The sequence below is a fragment of the Silene latifolia genome, chromosome Y (genome assembly GCF_048544455.1).
Source record: "Silene latifolia isolate original U9 population chromosome Y, ASM4854445v1, whole genome shotgun sequence".
In the NCBI taxonomy this organism is placed as follows: Eukaryota; Viridiplantae; Streptophyta; class Magnoliopsida; order Caryophyllales; family Caryophyllaceae; genus Silene; species Silene latifolia.
Window position 1 is genome coordinate 84,495,076 of NC_133538.1, and position 16,956 is coordinate 84,512,031.

The window sequence follows — 16,956 nt, forward strand, 5'->3', positions numbered from 1 at the left end:
AAGCAATTCTTGAGTATTATATATTGTGACAATACAAGTGAGACTGTTTTGAACAATAGTACAGCCATTATAATTTTTAAATATGATAATGTACAAGAAAAAAAATCAAGATTATGTTTTTAGCTTTTTAATAGCACACCCTAATATGTGAGTCCATTATTAGTTTTCGATCATTTTGTACAAATTGATGGATACAACCGAAGGGATAGTGCGTTTATTTCTACATAATATTGAATATAGGTCATGACAGTGTCTTCCATATTTTTTGCATGTATCTTTCTGCCGGTAATCCGATTGATTATTAAACTGCAGTACTATGATGCAGTCTATTGGCATCAGCGACCTATTATCTTCTTTCTATTTTGAGTTACCCATCAGGAGTTTTGGAATTCAATTGAAGTAAGGCACATAATCAGTTATTATGCTTAGAAGTTGCTGGGGGAGCTGTGATTAATAAGTATACTCGAGTGCCCTTCAAATTTTGGGAATTGAAAAGTTTAGTGGTGTGACTGGTGTCTTATCTTGTTTAGTTGTACTTGAGTTTTAAGCACTGGATATTGGTTGTCTCCAAGAGCTGCAGATTCCAATTTCGGGAGTTTTCACATGTATATGGTTCAATAGAAGTGTCATAGTGGCCATAGGTATGCTGGAGCTTCATGCTACCCGTATCGAGTTTTGGAAGTCGAATTAAGTAACACACATAATCAGTCATTATGATTAGATGTTGCAGGGGGAGGTATGATGATAAAGGATACTCGTGCGCCCTTCAAAATTGTGAGCTCTGGCTTTTGCAAGTGGCAACAATTTGATCTTTTCTAGGAATTTGTGACCGTTGGTAGATTTGATTATTGGCCTGTTGTCGGCTTGCTTCCCAAAAACAAAACCATTAGGTTAACTATATTGGGAGTAAGGGTGTGTATGTCGGCAAACTATTTGTCAGATGAAGAAGCACTGAGTATTGGGGTAGATTTACTATTGGTTGAGTGCTAAACTGCATTTCACGAAACATAAGCAAATAGATATAATTTGCTTAATAAGCTTTAATTTTGCATACTTGTACCAAAGAATACTGCCAAATGTTTTCGCTTTATGATGATGGATGCAATATACTTTCTTGTAGAGTTATAGGTTGTTTATTCAATCTTTAATTAGTTTCATTGCTGGAAAACAGGAGGACTTGACGAGATTCGAGCTGCTCAAAAACCAACTCCAGACTTCCCCAATATCAATTGAAGTAGCCCCAAACACTATGTTGTCAATGAACAATGTATTGCATTGGGTGTTAAAAAAATTTGTTGATATTACTGAAGAACTGCCACAATCACCAACTACTTCGGCAACAAACCCGAATGCAAACCCTTCTTCCTGCGCACAGGCCAGTTCCATAGAAACTTCAGACAAAGACAATGCAGAAACTACCTTCACTACAGCATCTGACAACACCACTTCAACACCAGAGATTGCCAACATGGAAAAAGAACCAGATAACTCCACTGCACAAACACCGGTTCAAGTGTCAAAGCTTATCCAAGTTAAAATTGAAGGATCAAAGGCAAAAACACCAGACAAAGGAACAAAGCAAACAACCATACCACTGCAAGACAATACCTTGTCACCTAATCCAGGAAGTTCAGCAGCATAATATCAGTAACGAAGACGATGCTGAATAATAACTATGTAAAATAATATCTATATAACGCTGCAGTATTTTGGGAACATGCATGCTTACTAAGCCGGGTGTTCCATTCAAAAGCAATAAGCTTTTGCTTTTGTATGTGCGATATGCACCATGTCGTAGCTATGTGTAATGTAAGACAACAAAAAAACCATGCTTACAAAGCTAAATGTAACGTTCAAAAGCAACACGCTTTTGCTTTTGTATGTGCTATACGCACACTTTTATATATAAATAGAAATGTTTTACTAAAGTATTGTGTCAACAGACAAATACCAACACGCTTAGCCAAACGATTCAACCAAATTGGGGCACCGCGCCCGGATCGGGCGCGGTGCAAAAACTAGTCATATATTAAAATTTTAAACATCACTTAAAATAATCACACCTTCATTTAAAGATTGATAATTTTTAAAGAAATGAAGTGGAAGGAAAATCCTAGGCATTAGTAGAGGTTTTTCTTGGTACAATTTTCTTATGCAAAATAAAGGTGAAAATTTTATGAGTTAACATTTACGTTTCATGTTTCACCTTCAAAATGGAGAGGAAATGTCGAGTGGAGATCCTCTCCATTTTCTAAAAAAAAATGGAGAGACCATTTTTTTTCGATAGCCCATATTACATCTTGGAATTATCGAACAGTTCTAAATTTTATGGGTAAAAATAAAGGAATGATAGGGTTTAGTGGAAAAAAATATTATTTAAAGGGTTTAAGAGAGGAAATGACCTCTCCATTTTCTAAAAAGAAATAGAGGGGATCCAAAGCTCCGTTTGCCAAGACATTTCAGGTACCTATTTTGACTGAACTAGCTTTTTTGATAAAAGTTTCAGGTAGCTTATTTATATAGATGTGTTTGGCAAGTAGCTTTTTTGCCCAAATAAGCTACCTGAAATGAAATGCTACCTAGGGTAGCATTTCCCATTTCAGGTACCTGATTCTTGGTAATATTACGTTTTTGCCCTTTCAATTTATAATATATTAAATAATTATTATATTCTTTTACGTCATTTTAACAAAATAAGCTACCTTTTCAGTTTGTTTGCCAAACAATTTTGTATATAATCAGTCACCTTATCAGCTCCTAATTTTCAGTTACCTTATCAGCTACATTTTCGTGTTTCGATTAGCTTTTTCGGTTTTAGTACCTTTTCGTGTTTCAAATACCTTTTTCATTCGTTTTACCAAACAGAGCCCAAATCCCAAAATGTCCCATTTAATTTGGTGGGTAAAGTACCAATTTGAATCATCTTTATTTTTCCCTTTAATACACTCATATTTTAATATATTTTGTTTCTCCATTAATTAAAACATTATTTTTATGAAACGATTACAACCATTAGATATTTAGATCGTTACATGATTTAATTCAGACCATTTATAAAAATTAAAGGTCCATTTTATTTTTATTTAGAAAATAGAGAAAATTCGGATCGGTAAACAAAATGATACATTTGGGCCCATTAAATCACTTTTTTTCTACAAGTTGGTCCACTAAAATAAGTAAGGGGGTGTTTAGTTCAACTCATAAAGGTATGAGGTATGGGTTTTGAATAAGCCAAACCCATACCAAGTGTTTGTTTGGCAAAAATAGGGGTTTCATACCCATACCTCAAATCCATGAGGTATGGGTTTCTCATACCCAAGGGGGGGGGGGGTGGGTATGAGATTGATACCCATGGGTATCAAGTATTAAAACCAAAAAACATGAAAAAAACTTAAATGGAACATTTTAAATTAAATTTTATTTTTACATTTATTTGATTAACTCTTCATTTTCATGATTTTTTAGTATCAAAAATAATTATTATGAATGTTGTATTTTAGATTTTTTTTAAGTTTGATGAAGTTCGATCCCTTCCACCCGAAATTGAAACAAACACATGGTATGAGGAATCAAGTTCCAAATCCATACCACCCAAGTATGATTCCTGATTCCAAACTCATACCCACGCGCGAACCAAACACCCCCTAAGTTTAATGGGACTATGAGAGCCACAAAATCATACCCATCTTTGTTGTTTGGTGATTATAAATTTATAATGTCCAGAAAAGATATTGATATAGTGTAATAGTATGTTCTCATTTTTTGCCCACGGATTTTGTTTCATGGAGGGCACAATGTGTGTGTATAAAATATGTTAGGTGTTGTAGACTTGTGGTGGTTGTGTTGTGTGTGGTTTATTCATGTATCGCTTCATTATTGTTCCTATGGTCTATACTTTTAGTATGAGTCACATAACCCATATGCTATTTCTTTCATTTGTTATGGTTGGGTGTCGATCAACCATCAAACATGGACATTGAACTATTTTTTTTAATCACTAGTGAAACTGACCAACAAATATTGGTCGGTTCGAGTTAGAATGTATGGATGTCGGTCTGATCTCCGAATCCACAAAAACATGGTGACAAATTTGGTCCAACCTACACAAAACAAACAAACTTTCCTAGCCAAACTAGGTTGGTCCAAATCCGGAAAAACGTACCTATTATATTTTGGTCTAATTCGGGTCCCCTCCTAATCAGTCTGGTCTCTGACTTTGAGAAATGAGATTATTCGGTTTGTGGGTTCTTGTCCAATCCGGTCCGGAGAACAACCCTAGTCATCATACATTATCTCCCTTCCTACGAAGAAAATACCCATCTGTAAATTTTCCCGCCTTACAAACACCCACTTAGAATTGAGCCTCATTTTTTGATGTTGAACTATATAGATAATGGATTACAAATTGATTTTACGTTTTTTTTTTTTGTTTTTTTTTTTTTTTTTTGTCAGAGTGAAAAAGATTACACCTACATCATAGCTTTTTTAGCTATAGAGTGTGCAATCCTATTAAGAGCTCTAGGACAATGACTAATAGAAAGACAATGAAAAGCCGGGAGCAAACTATAAATACTTCCTAATATAGATTTAGCAGCTTGCATAGGAACTTGTGCACCCGCAACCTGAAGAACCAAATTTAAGCAGTCTGAATTAGCTTCAAGATGCAAAAATCCTCGAGTGACAGCTTCCGTAATCGCAAATTTGAATGCTAACGCTTCAGCCTGAAAAGCAGAAACTACCCAGAAACAAGTATGATTATAATGAAGAGTTTCACCATTCGAATTTTGGAAAAACCAACCAGCAGAAGCACGAAAATCCGACTTCCAAGAGGCATCACACTTGAGTCTGATAGCACCCGAACAACAAGTCGTCCCCACAAGGAAATAAGGACAAAAATGTTGAATTCGCACAGCATCAGAGATCATATCATCATCCAACTTAAAGATCGTGTGTCCCAATTTTCCGTTGATTTTCCACATGATAATTAGAAAGGGCTTCAGAAGAAAGACTCTTCATAACCAGATGCAAAACCAACCTCTCCTTTTTAAACTTAAGATAAGATTATTACGTGATAACCAAATATGCCAAAGGGTACTAACGAAGAAAGAAATAAGAAAGATAGGATCACTTTGCTTCATAAAGAGTAATATCCAGTTGATAACCCAAGCTTGGATAGAGATATTATTACTGACAAAGCACCTAATACCAAGTTGCAATCCCTTCCAAAGATGTGAAGCAAACTGACAGTCACGGAAAAGATGCTCCAAAGTTTCAACTTAGTCACAAGTCGAGCATAATAAACAAGATAAATCCCAATCAAGGTTGCGCTTCTCCGCTTCCTTACCAACTGGCAACGTATTCGTCAATAATTTCCATAAGAACATTCGCCATTTCCCAGGAATAGGCAAGTTCCACAACCGCTTTTTGCAGAATAGGGAAGTAGATGAATTCACACGAATTTTATCAGTTGAAGTAGCTTTAAGATTCCAAAGATCTTCATGAGCCAAAGCATATCCAAATTTAACTGTGTAAACACCCGATATTGTAGGATTTCAGTAAAAGGAATCAGAGGAGTCCCTTAATGGAATAATAGTGGACAAAAAGAAAGGCAACGCAGCATCACCACAAAGACGCCCAATTAATTGAACATCCCAATCCCCTGTATCAGTCTGCAATTGACAGATACTTAAAGGTGGTGTATATAAAATTCTAATCATACTTTACATTTTTTTGAAAAATTAGACATTCTAATTCAATAAGGAAATAATTTCTTATGAGAATATACATTCAAATAAAAACAAATTCCATAAATTATAGTGAAATATGACTTATTTAATTACAAACTCTGAAAACACTATTATTTTTTAATAAATAAAACAAATTGCATAAAATACAATTTCTCTAACAACTAAGTTCTCTACACAACACAAACTAAAATTTCGTGCATTTGCCATCTAAGTGTAATAGTCGCTCAAATTCAGCTATCTACGAACTTACCAGGTGACCCATCTTATATTTTTGAGTCACTTTTCTATACTAACTCTATCCTATTTGCTTTGATGTCGATGTGATACGAGGAATTAGTAAGGAACATTACGACTTGCGCGCCAACCACGAATCAGTAACCTTGAAAATTTATCTCTTATGTCGCGTGTTGTAACGGATGTATGGCGTTACCAGTAGTTCGTTGATTATGGTGATAATAAGAGTAATAAAATAGTGAATAATAAATAAATGTTGACACAAAGATTTACATAGTTCAACGGTAAAATCAATAGCTATGCCTACGCGACCAGGAGAGTAAATTTTATTATTGTGGAGAAAATAGTACGGTGACAGATTAGAGTACATGTGCTCAATAGCTCACAACTAGAGCAAAAAAGTACAATCAAGAAAATAGTAATCTCAAGGACAAAAGAGAACCTCAAAACTGAGTTCAGCCTGTAAAGAACTCGCCAACAACTTGAAGGACGGATGATCTTAAAGCCAATCAATATCCAAACGAACTCACTCTATCACCAAAGAGTAGAATAGAAAAAAAAAAAAAAAAAGTCATTAAGAACTAAAAAGAAAGTGAGATTTCATCTCTCAATAAACCTCACAGATCGATTATTTTTTTTTTGTGCTCTCTTAATTAACCTAAAATAAAGATTTGCTTTGTAACTGAAAAAGTAGTAGCTTGGTCAAACACCCTAAATTAGGAGTTTTAAAACTACTTTTAAAAAGTGTGTGTTTCGCCTAGCTTGAAAATGTGTTTTTGGCCTCAAAAACACTTTTTGGCCAAACATACTATTTTCTAAAAGTTAAAAAAAAAAATCTCAAAAGCTAAAATTCCATATTTTTGCCCAAAATAGAAGCAACAATTTGTTGCTTCAGCTTTTGAAAAACGCTTTTGAAAAATTAAACTTAAAAAGCAAAAACCCATTTTTGAGAATCGAGGCCAAACATGCTCTTAGTTTAGAAATAAGACCATGTAGAAAACTAATCAATTTCCAAAACAAAGAAAATAAAAGGCAAATGACGAACAACACTCGCAGGGGGTCATGATGTAGCGACTCGTGCGAGGGGGTTGTCTTTCATTTCTTACTTCCCTTCTTGATGTTACTCTGCTTTTTCGCTGGGACAATTTCAAGACACTAGATCCTAATACCGCAAGTGTAATTCGTAGACCATTGTCATAGAACAATGTATGTGACAAAAACATACTCTTAACAAATTTTAACAACAAACACGGAGTAAATAATTCTCGCAAGTAAGAATTGGCCGAGTTTGGAGAATTCGGATTTCGATTTCCAAACATTCAAACATCACAAATTCTTGTTTCAGATACACCATTTTTGTTTTTTCAAAAAGACGGAATTTTATAGCCACTTTATGGTCAAATGTAACCACAATGGTCCAGCTAGTTTTACAGCTTATGGTAACTTGTTTTTTCAAAAGTAGTTATACTTGGCAGTAAAATAGTCTCAAAATCTCATATTTTGAAAAAGACCAAAATAGTTCGTGTAAAGGGAGACCAACTGCACACACATAGTTTGATTTTAAAGGAGCTTAATAGTGGTGAGATCGAAAAACATGAAAGAGACATTCTCTTATAAGAGTTCAATAGTCTTATTCATTAAGTTACAACAAATAATTTTAATGACGGATAGACTTAATTACATAAATAAATTACTTCATTGATTAGCGAACTAATATTTATTGTTGAAGCAGATTGATTAGGCTTTAGGAGGAAAAAAAGAAGCTAAAAATAAGAATTACTAACAAATTAGAAGGGTATTAGATGAAAACTTGAGTGAATTTGTATTTGAAAAAAAAGGGTTTTTTCTACATCGTAACCTCGTGTTTTTTCAAACTCTACATGGTATCCTACTTTTTAAAAACACACACATGGTAACTGTTAGGCCCAGTTTAGCCTGGCCTGACTCTAACCTGGCCTGACCTTACTAGGCTGATTGAGGCAACCAGAGACCGGACAAATCTAACTACTATTTAGCTATTGAGGAATATTATAGTAAGCAGGCTACTAAATTCTGGAAGAGAAGCCTGATGGTAAGTGCAGAATAGCCGGGCAGGACATTTAAACAGGCTGGATTAAGAAGATAAACGAGAGAGGCAGTTGTATGAACTAATAACCACGACCTACTCTCATGGAAGACCAAGTCCAACTACAAGGAGCACATAATCTTAGTAAATCTAAACGTGCAAGAGGAAAGGAAGGACGGTTTGTTAAAGAAGAACGAGTCAACCGAGTTAATAGGGAATGTGCCCTATTTTCCATTCTAATGACCCCAACAATCAAGGGGAACGTTGAGGATGAATGTAACGTTAGCATTTGTAGAACTATAAATAGCAGAATCTAACAATTGTAAAGAGATTCATGATTGATCGATTATTTACACTTTTTCTCTCATTTATTCCTGAATATTCGGCTACACACACAAGATTGTACTCGGCTTATCAAAATAATACAAACAATATTCTTTATACTTAATTCTTCCCTTGTTATTCACTCACAATATTCCAGACTTATAGAACTAGATACCCAAATTACTCTTTAATCAAGCCGGATCCATTCAGGGGAAATCCTGCTAAAACAATTGGCGCCCACCGTGGGGCATCTAGTTCTTTAATCAAAAAATTCCTTTTATTTCTCCATTTAATATTCACATACAAAAATGGTGGAACTCACCCCAGAACAACAATTAGCAGCTGCCCTGGCTAAAATCAAAGAATTGGAGGCAATTCAAGAGAAGGCGGCGCAAAGGTAGCGTAAATCAATAGGTCAAGGAATCGAGTCTAGCCGAGGAAAAAATTGGAAAATCAGCCTCGGGCTCCAAGACCGATTCGAACCAGAACCCCATTCTCATACATTATCAAAAACATTGACTTTTCCAATTTTGGAACTCCGGAGAAGGATACATTATCCGGTACCCAAATCATTCCCAATGATGAAACAAACAAAAACTCAAGCAAAGAATAATGATGGCTATGCTTCAGGAAATCCAAAAACTCCACAACAAAATAGAAAATATACCTGGAGTGCCGGACCATGTGGTCAAGTAGAAGTTGACTGCTTTGCAGATTCACCCTTTGCAGATGAAATTGCAAAGATTGATCTCCCCAAGAAATTTACCGTCCCATCCATGAGAACTTATGATGGGACCTCTGATTCACAAAATCACGTTGCCATATTCAAACAAAGATGTTGGCTGCCTCAATACCCAGTGAACTCAGGCAGTCCGCATGTGTAAAGACTTTGGTACAACCCCCGACCGAGCAAAGATTACAATGGTTAATTAATCTCCCAAATGGAGGTATCAAGAATTTTGCAACCGATCAATGCCTTCAATCAACAATTCGCAAGCGAGAGACATGGCCAAGAGACCCAAAGAACTGTTCAGGTAAAACAACTCCCTGAAGAATCTCTCAAAGAATTCCTGGCCAGATTTGTCAAAGAGAAGGTGGCCATTCCCATGTGTGACGAAGAAACAAAGAGAAGCCTTCGAGCAAGGAGTCCCGCTAATAATGACATCTATGCAGACTTAACCAAGAAAGCCTGCCCAACCTTTGCCACTGTTCAATCCATCGCCTTAGAACATGTCGATTGGAGGAAGATCTCAACTTCGAACAAACTCGTCCGAGGAAAGCAAGGCTATGGACACACTAACAGAAAAGCTCCTACCGAAAGGAGGCAACCCCGGATCGACCCTATTCCAGGCCCGAACGATCCAAGTCAACATGGCACAAGAACATAAAGGTAACCTTTCTAGCCTTCCAACTATTCCAGAATATAACTTCTCTATTAATACTGCAGGATTAATCAAGCGCCTGAAAAGCCTGGGAGATACGGTCAGATGGCCCAAGAAATCCGACAACCCCAGGAAAGACCCAACGAGATGGTGTGACTTCCATCAGGACATCGGGCACAGCACAGAAGAATGCATCCAACTCAGGAAACATGTGGCAGATCTCCTAAAGAAAGGCTATTTGAAGGACTTAATCCAGCAGCCAAAGAACAAAGATAAAGGACAAAACAAGAGAGATTCAGGGAACGACAGAGATCCACCTCCTCCCCCCATCTATGAAGTCAAGTTCATAAATGGAGGATCAGAAATCTGTGGTCTAACCAGCTCGGCTGCCAAAAGAATATCCAGGGAGTCTAGACTTCAGCCCCCTTCCAGGTCCAAGTCATTGCCCGCTATTACTTTTGATGACTCGGACCTGCAGGGAATATCGGATCTACACCATGACAGCTTGGTAATCACCATGCAAATTGGCACAGCTAAGGTATCAAGAATCCTGATAGACGGAGGCAGTTCAATCAATTTGGTGATGCTTGACGTCCTCAAAGCTATGAAGATAGATGAAGGAAAGATCATCAAGAAATCCAGCGTCCTGGTTGGATTCAGTGGAGAAACAAAGAACACCCTGGGAGAAATTAGCCTGCAAACCTATGTGGAAGGCGTGGCTTCGTATGAAAGATTCGGGGTAATGGATTGCCTATCCTCATATAATGTAATCTTGGGCAGACCATGGATCCACAACGTCAAAGCAATCCCATCAACATACCATCAATGTGTGAAAATACCAACCGAATGGGGGATAACCACAATCAGGGGAGAACAAAGGACGGCTCAGGAATGCTACACCCAGGCTTTGAACCCCTCAAAGTCAGGTAAGTCCCTTGCATAGCAATTAAAGTCACCTGTCAGGGAAGAATATATTGCATAAACACAGATGGAAACAGGAAAGGTCATTTTGGACCCAGAGTTCCCTGACAGGAAGGTACTTGTAGGGTCAGATGCACCGGACTCGGTCAGACCCGATCTGCAAAAGAGAAGAAAATTTGCTGCAGAGAGGCATGAAATCATCAACCAAGAAGTTGACAAGCTACTGGACATGGGAATGATCAGGGAAGTAATGTACCCTGACTGGCTTGCAAATGTAGTAGTCGTCCAAAAGAAAAATGGCAAATGGAGAGTCTGTGTAGACTACACCGACCTAAACAAAGCCTGCCCAAAAGATCCATTTCCCCTACCACACATCGATGCAATGGTGGATGCCACTGCAGGCCACGAGATGTTAACATTCATGGATGCCTTCAGCGGATTCAATCAAATAAAGATGCACCCTGCAGATCAGGAAAGCACAGCTTTCATCACTGAAAGAGGAATATATTGTTATACTGTTATGCCCTTTGGATTAAAGAATGCAGGTGCAACCTATCAAAGGCTAGTCAACATGATGTTCAAAGACCAAATAGGAAATACCATGGAAGTCTACATAGATGACATGGTAGTCAAGTCAAAGAAGGCAGAAGATCACGTCAAAGACCTAGAAGTAGCCTTCCAAATACTGGAGAAATTCAATATGAAGCTCAATCCACAAAAATGCCATTTTGGAGTCTCAGCAGGCAAATTCTTGGGCTATATGGTGACAAAAAGAGGAATAGAAGTCAGCCCTGTACAGATCAAAGCTATCCTGGTGCTAGAACCACCAAAGACAGTCAAAGACATACAAAAGCTGACTAGAAGAATAGCGGCCCTGAACAGGTTCATTTCAAGATCGTCAGAGAGGTTCAAATCATTCTATAGTCTGCTAAGGAAGAACAAAGACTTTCAATTGACCCCTGATCATCAGGCTGCCTTTGAGGACCTGAAAATATATCTATCCTCTCCTCCCTTGCTGGCAAAAACAGTCAAAGATGAACCCCGACAAGATACCTGCGATCCACAAATCTTCTTGTCAGTGCAGTCTTGGTCAAAGAAGCAGACGGACAACAACACCCTGTCTATTACGTAAGTAAAAGTCTACTGGATGCAGAGATCAGGTATGGCCTACTTGAAAAATATGTTTTAGCTTTAATTATGAGTTGCACAAAATTAAGACCATACTTTGAAAGCCACCCTATAATAGTCAGAACCAATCTTCCTATCAAGTCTGTACTTAGGAAGCCAGAATTGTCCTGGACGAATGTGCAAATGGTCACCAAATAAGCACATACAACATAACATTTGAACCAAGGACAGCAATTAAGTCACAAGCACTAGCAGACTTTGTGGCTGATTTTAGTCCAACTCTAAAACCCGACCTAATAAAAGAAGTAAATAAACTGACCAGCGACCAAACAGACCTAGAATGGACCTTATTTGTCGATGGTGCAGCCAACATGAGAGGCACAGGCCTGGGGGTGGTACTAAAATCGCCACAGGGGGATAAGATAGTACAAGCTATAAGTTGTGCATTTGAGGCTACCAACAATGAGGCAGAATATGAAGCCCTAATAGCTGGATTAAAGGTATGTATTGACCTTGGTGTGCAAAACTTAAAGGTACGTACCGATTCCCTTCTTATTTCCAACCAAGTAAACGGAATATATACTGTAAAAGACTCAAAAATGATGCTTTATTTGGAAATTGTTCAAATTTTAAAATCAAAATTCCGCAATTTTAATATTGACCAAATTCCCAGGGACTTGAATACCCAGGCCGATGCCTTAGCCAGCCTAAGATCCAACTTCAGTCCCCTTGACTTCGACAAAATACCCATCGTACATTTATTAGAACCTGCAATAAATAAACAAGATGAAAGTTTCCCAATTTATGTTGCCAATTCTTGGACAAAACCCTACTATGACTGGCTACAACAGGGAATCCTTCTCCTAAATAAGCAAGATGCCAGAGCACTAAAAATAAAAGCTGCTTCATATACTATTATTAACAACGTGCTTTTTAAGAAATCGCAGGCTGGGCCGTACCTCAGATGCCTGGAACCACAAGAAGCTGAACAGATATTATCAGAAATCCATGAAGGATACTGTGGAAATCATAAAGGCGGAAGAAGCCTGGCAAGCAAGGTACTCGAACAGTTATTATTGGCCCACCTTGAGGGCCGATTGCCTAGAATTTAGCTCTAAATGCAAAGCTTGCCAGATTCATGGACCATATATCCATCAGCCATCTGAGGAACTACATTCCATATCCGCACCCTGGCCATTTATGAAGTGAGGCATGGATATAGTAGGGAAACTACCTCAAGCACACGGACAAAAAGTTTTCATGCTAGCAATGACTGATTACTTCTCCAAGTGGATAGAAGTTGATTCATACAGTCAAGTTAAGGAAAAGGATGTCATAGCATTCATCAAACACAACATCATATGTAGATATGGCATCCCCTCCGAAATAGTATGCGACAATGGCACGCAATTCGTGGGAGAAAGAACAAGCGACCTTCCGTGCTCAATGGAACATCAACCTGGTAACCTCCACACCAGGATATCCAAAAGCAAACGGTCGGGCGAATCCAAGAATAAAGTAGTAATCACCGCATAAAGAAGAAGCTAGAAAGAAGGAAAGGCAAATGGGTCAAGAGCTCCCCCGGTCCTCTCGGGTGACGAACCACGCCTAAAACATCCACAGCCAAACCCCTACTCCTTGGTCTATGGATGTGAAGCGTGATCCCTACTGAGGTCAATATTCCATCAGCCAGATGCAGCCTGAACACAATAACAAGCAATATACCTCTAATGGAGGACAACCTGGACTTAACGGAAGAGCTAAGAGATGCCCAAAGATTAGATTGGCAAGATATCGGAAAGAGTTGCAAAAAGCTACAACAAGACTGACAAAGCCAGGGTATTCAGGGTAGGAGACCTTGTCCTCAGGAAAGTCTTCCAAAACACAAAAGAAAAGAATGTTGGCAAATTGGCCCCAACCTGGAAGGTCCCTACCGATTGACTCAATAGTCGGTCGTGAGCTTATAGATTGCAAACCCTGGACGGCGAAATGATCCCAAGAGCTTGGAATATTGCACACTTAAAACTATTTCACATATAAAATATATCTCCCAGTTCAGGTATAATTTTCACCTTAACATTTCTTGTCTGGCCTGATATGAAACTAAATGTATTATACTTGCCATTATATGAATAAATGTCGTATATGATTTCTTCAATTATGTGCCCAAGTACTTGTCAATATTCTCATATTTACTTTTACCAAGTAGAATCTTCAATACTTGTTTTTCATACTGCATTTTATTTAATACAAATCTTAAAGATTGGGGGCCGCCCCACCAATATCCAACTGATACCCAATTTTCAGTTGCAAAATAGGCCTTAAAATATTGAGCTTCATTTAATATACAAATCTGGAAAACCTCTTCCTGACTTGTATAACATAGATGGGTCATAAGTCCTCCAGACATGTGCAAGGGACGTAAGCCCTCCGCATGTGCAATAACCCCACCCATAACACGATGAACTCGCCATCCAAGACAAAAACCGGCCCGGTCCAAATGTCGATAATCGCGGCGAGATCCAAGAAAACATCCAATACTACAAAAGTACCTTATCAAAACACAAAAAGGAACCAACAAAGACCAAATATTTATTCATCCAAAATAGCCGGCCTTGCCTCATACTTAATAATTATCCATTCCAGGGACATCTCCCCTGGATGGGCCAAAAAATACCTAAATATCCATTCCAGGAACATCCCCCCGGATGGGCCAAAACAAAGAGGAAAAACATAAATCTAAGTAGGTTTTGAGCCAGTAACCGACTCACAACCATCCACCATTTCCTGATCACCAGATTTTTCCTTGGAAGGAGGAGAATACACTTCTTCTTCTTGACCCATGTTGGCTAAATCAGGATACTGAGCGTCCAGTGCTGTCTCATCCCGGTGCGGATCCCAATTAGCCCGGTCAGATTCCGGATCCCTCATAGCATCAATCCGGCCTTTCCCAAAGAAGTACTGAGTGGCATCAGCAAGCCGCGCCTCCACTAATTCCTTTTCAACCAAGCTCTTCATTCTTCCTCACTGATCCTCGCATTGCCCTTCTCGGCACAGCTCTCTCTCCCTGACAGACCTCCAACTCTTGCCGACAACCTTCTCAAAGATTTTTGCATCCACCTCACAAACTATAGCAACCTTGGATGCCTCTCTAGCTGTCGCCGCCACCGAGATTGAAGTACTACTTCATTACCCCTGGATGTGTGCAGCTCACGGTTAACCTTATCCAGTTTTCTTCCAGGCTAGAAACCTTAGCCTGGCATCCCCGAGCCGACAAGCGAGCCAACCCGACATCCAATCCCTACAAGAAACAAAATTAATCATCCCAATATAAAGCAACACAAAGAGCACATGAACAATTAAAACATCCCTTTACAACTAACCTCCTTAGCCCGAGAAGCAAGTTCAAGAAACCTTTGTCACAAGAGAAGTCAGAATAGAAACCACTTTAGTAGACGACTCAAGGGTATTAGTAGACAAAAGCTGGCCGCCCATTTTTGCGAAAAATTCATCTATCCGTGCCCGGCAAAGATCCATATCGTCAATCCTAGCGAGACACTTGCCTCGATAATCTGATTGGTTGAGCCCGAATAGGCTCTTTCTCTCCCCTTCCTCTTCAGAATAACATCTTCCCTTCTCCTTTTAGAAGCCTGAACAACCTCCGGTGATACTAGCCTGGACGGTTCTTGGGGAGGCTGGACATCAGAAACCAAAATATCAAGCGTCTTGTCATTCCCACTAGCCTCCTGGCTTTTGGACTGTTCAGCAATTCTAGCTACCCCAGCTTTTAAGTCTTTTGCAGAAAGTCGGCCAACCTAGCGTAAGACCCGAATATCGAATATACAAAGAATATACATAAATATAGATGAGAAGTAATAACAAGACAACAATTGACATAAAGACATATAGAAGACGTACAGAAAGAGCAAAGTGGAGCTAGGCTTGCCTTTGGGTACTTTGACCACACTCAGCTTGGTCTTCATATACCGGGGCAATAAATCCCTGCCCAGACTAGCAGGCCAAGCCCTCTCTTCCTCAGGAATAGCAAGGAAAGCCTCTATCCTGAAAATAGCTTCCTCGTCAAGAGGATCAGAGTTCCAATCAGGAGCTGCAAAAATCATCAAAAATACACAGGTGAAACTCAAAACATCCTAATTTCGTATAATATATATTTGCAAACTAAGAGTACAGAAACCTACCACTTTTCGTAGGGGGGATATCTCGTAATCAAAGCCCCCCCCGTGCTCTCGGTCCGGATAAACAGGAAAGTCTTTGCCCAGCTTTTATCATCTCCAGAGTCCAGGTTAGTGATTAATGGAGACATTTTCGACTTGATTCTCAAATTAAAACGACCATTAACAGGATTTTTCATATGATATATTGCCTTGATATCATTAATAGTAATTACAAGATTGTGTTTAGCACATAAATTTTCAATGAAATGAACAAGTTTCCAAACCATTGGCATAATCTGAAAAGGTGATACTTCCATAGCACGAATGGTATCAATCATTAAAGGAGTAAAAGGTAACTTACAACCCGCTTTGAACGCCCATTCGAAAATACAAAACCAACCAGGTGACACCCAGTTAGCTCGATCGACAAGACTCGTGAATCCATACCTTAGTCGAATCAGGAATTAATTTCTTCTCCCTTAAAACCTTATCATAGTTTGTTTTCAATAGGTTTTCTTCAGAAAGTAAGGATCCGAGAGATTGAAGAGCGAAAAAATAGAATCCCGATATTTAAAAGCTATAGCACGAGCAGAGGATCAACTTCAATCACCTCCTCCTCCCGGACGTCTTTGGGTTCGTATTCAAGCAGCACCTTTCCGGGGGGGGACGCTTTTTGGCTCCCATATCCTTTATTATTTAGTTTATTATGATGAATTTTATTTTATAAAGTTAGCAGAATGGAGCTCCTGGGAAATAGGGGAGAATTTTGGAGAAAATTTAGCAAAGAAAGTGGAAGAAATTTGGTGAAAAACAATCTCATCACAAATACCGTATTTATAGAAGAGGAATAACGGTGCAAAAACCCTAGAGAATGCAAAACTGTCAGCATGACATCATTAGCCGTTATAGTGTTTAACGGTAACTAGGAGTCTAAGAGTCATTGAGCAAATATAATTCTCTTTATTGTTTAGCCCGGTAAA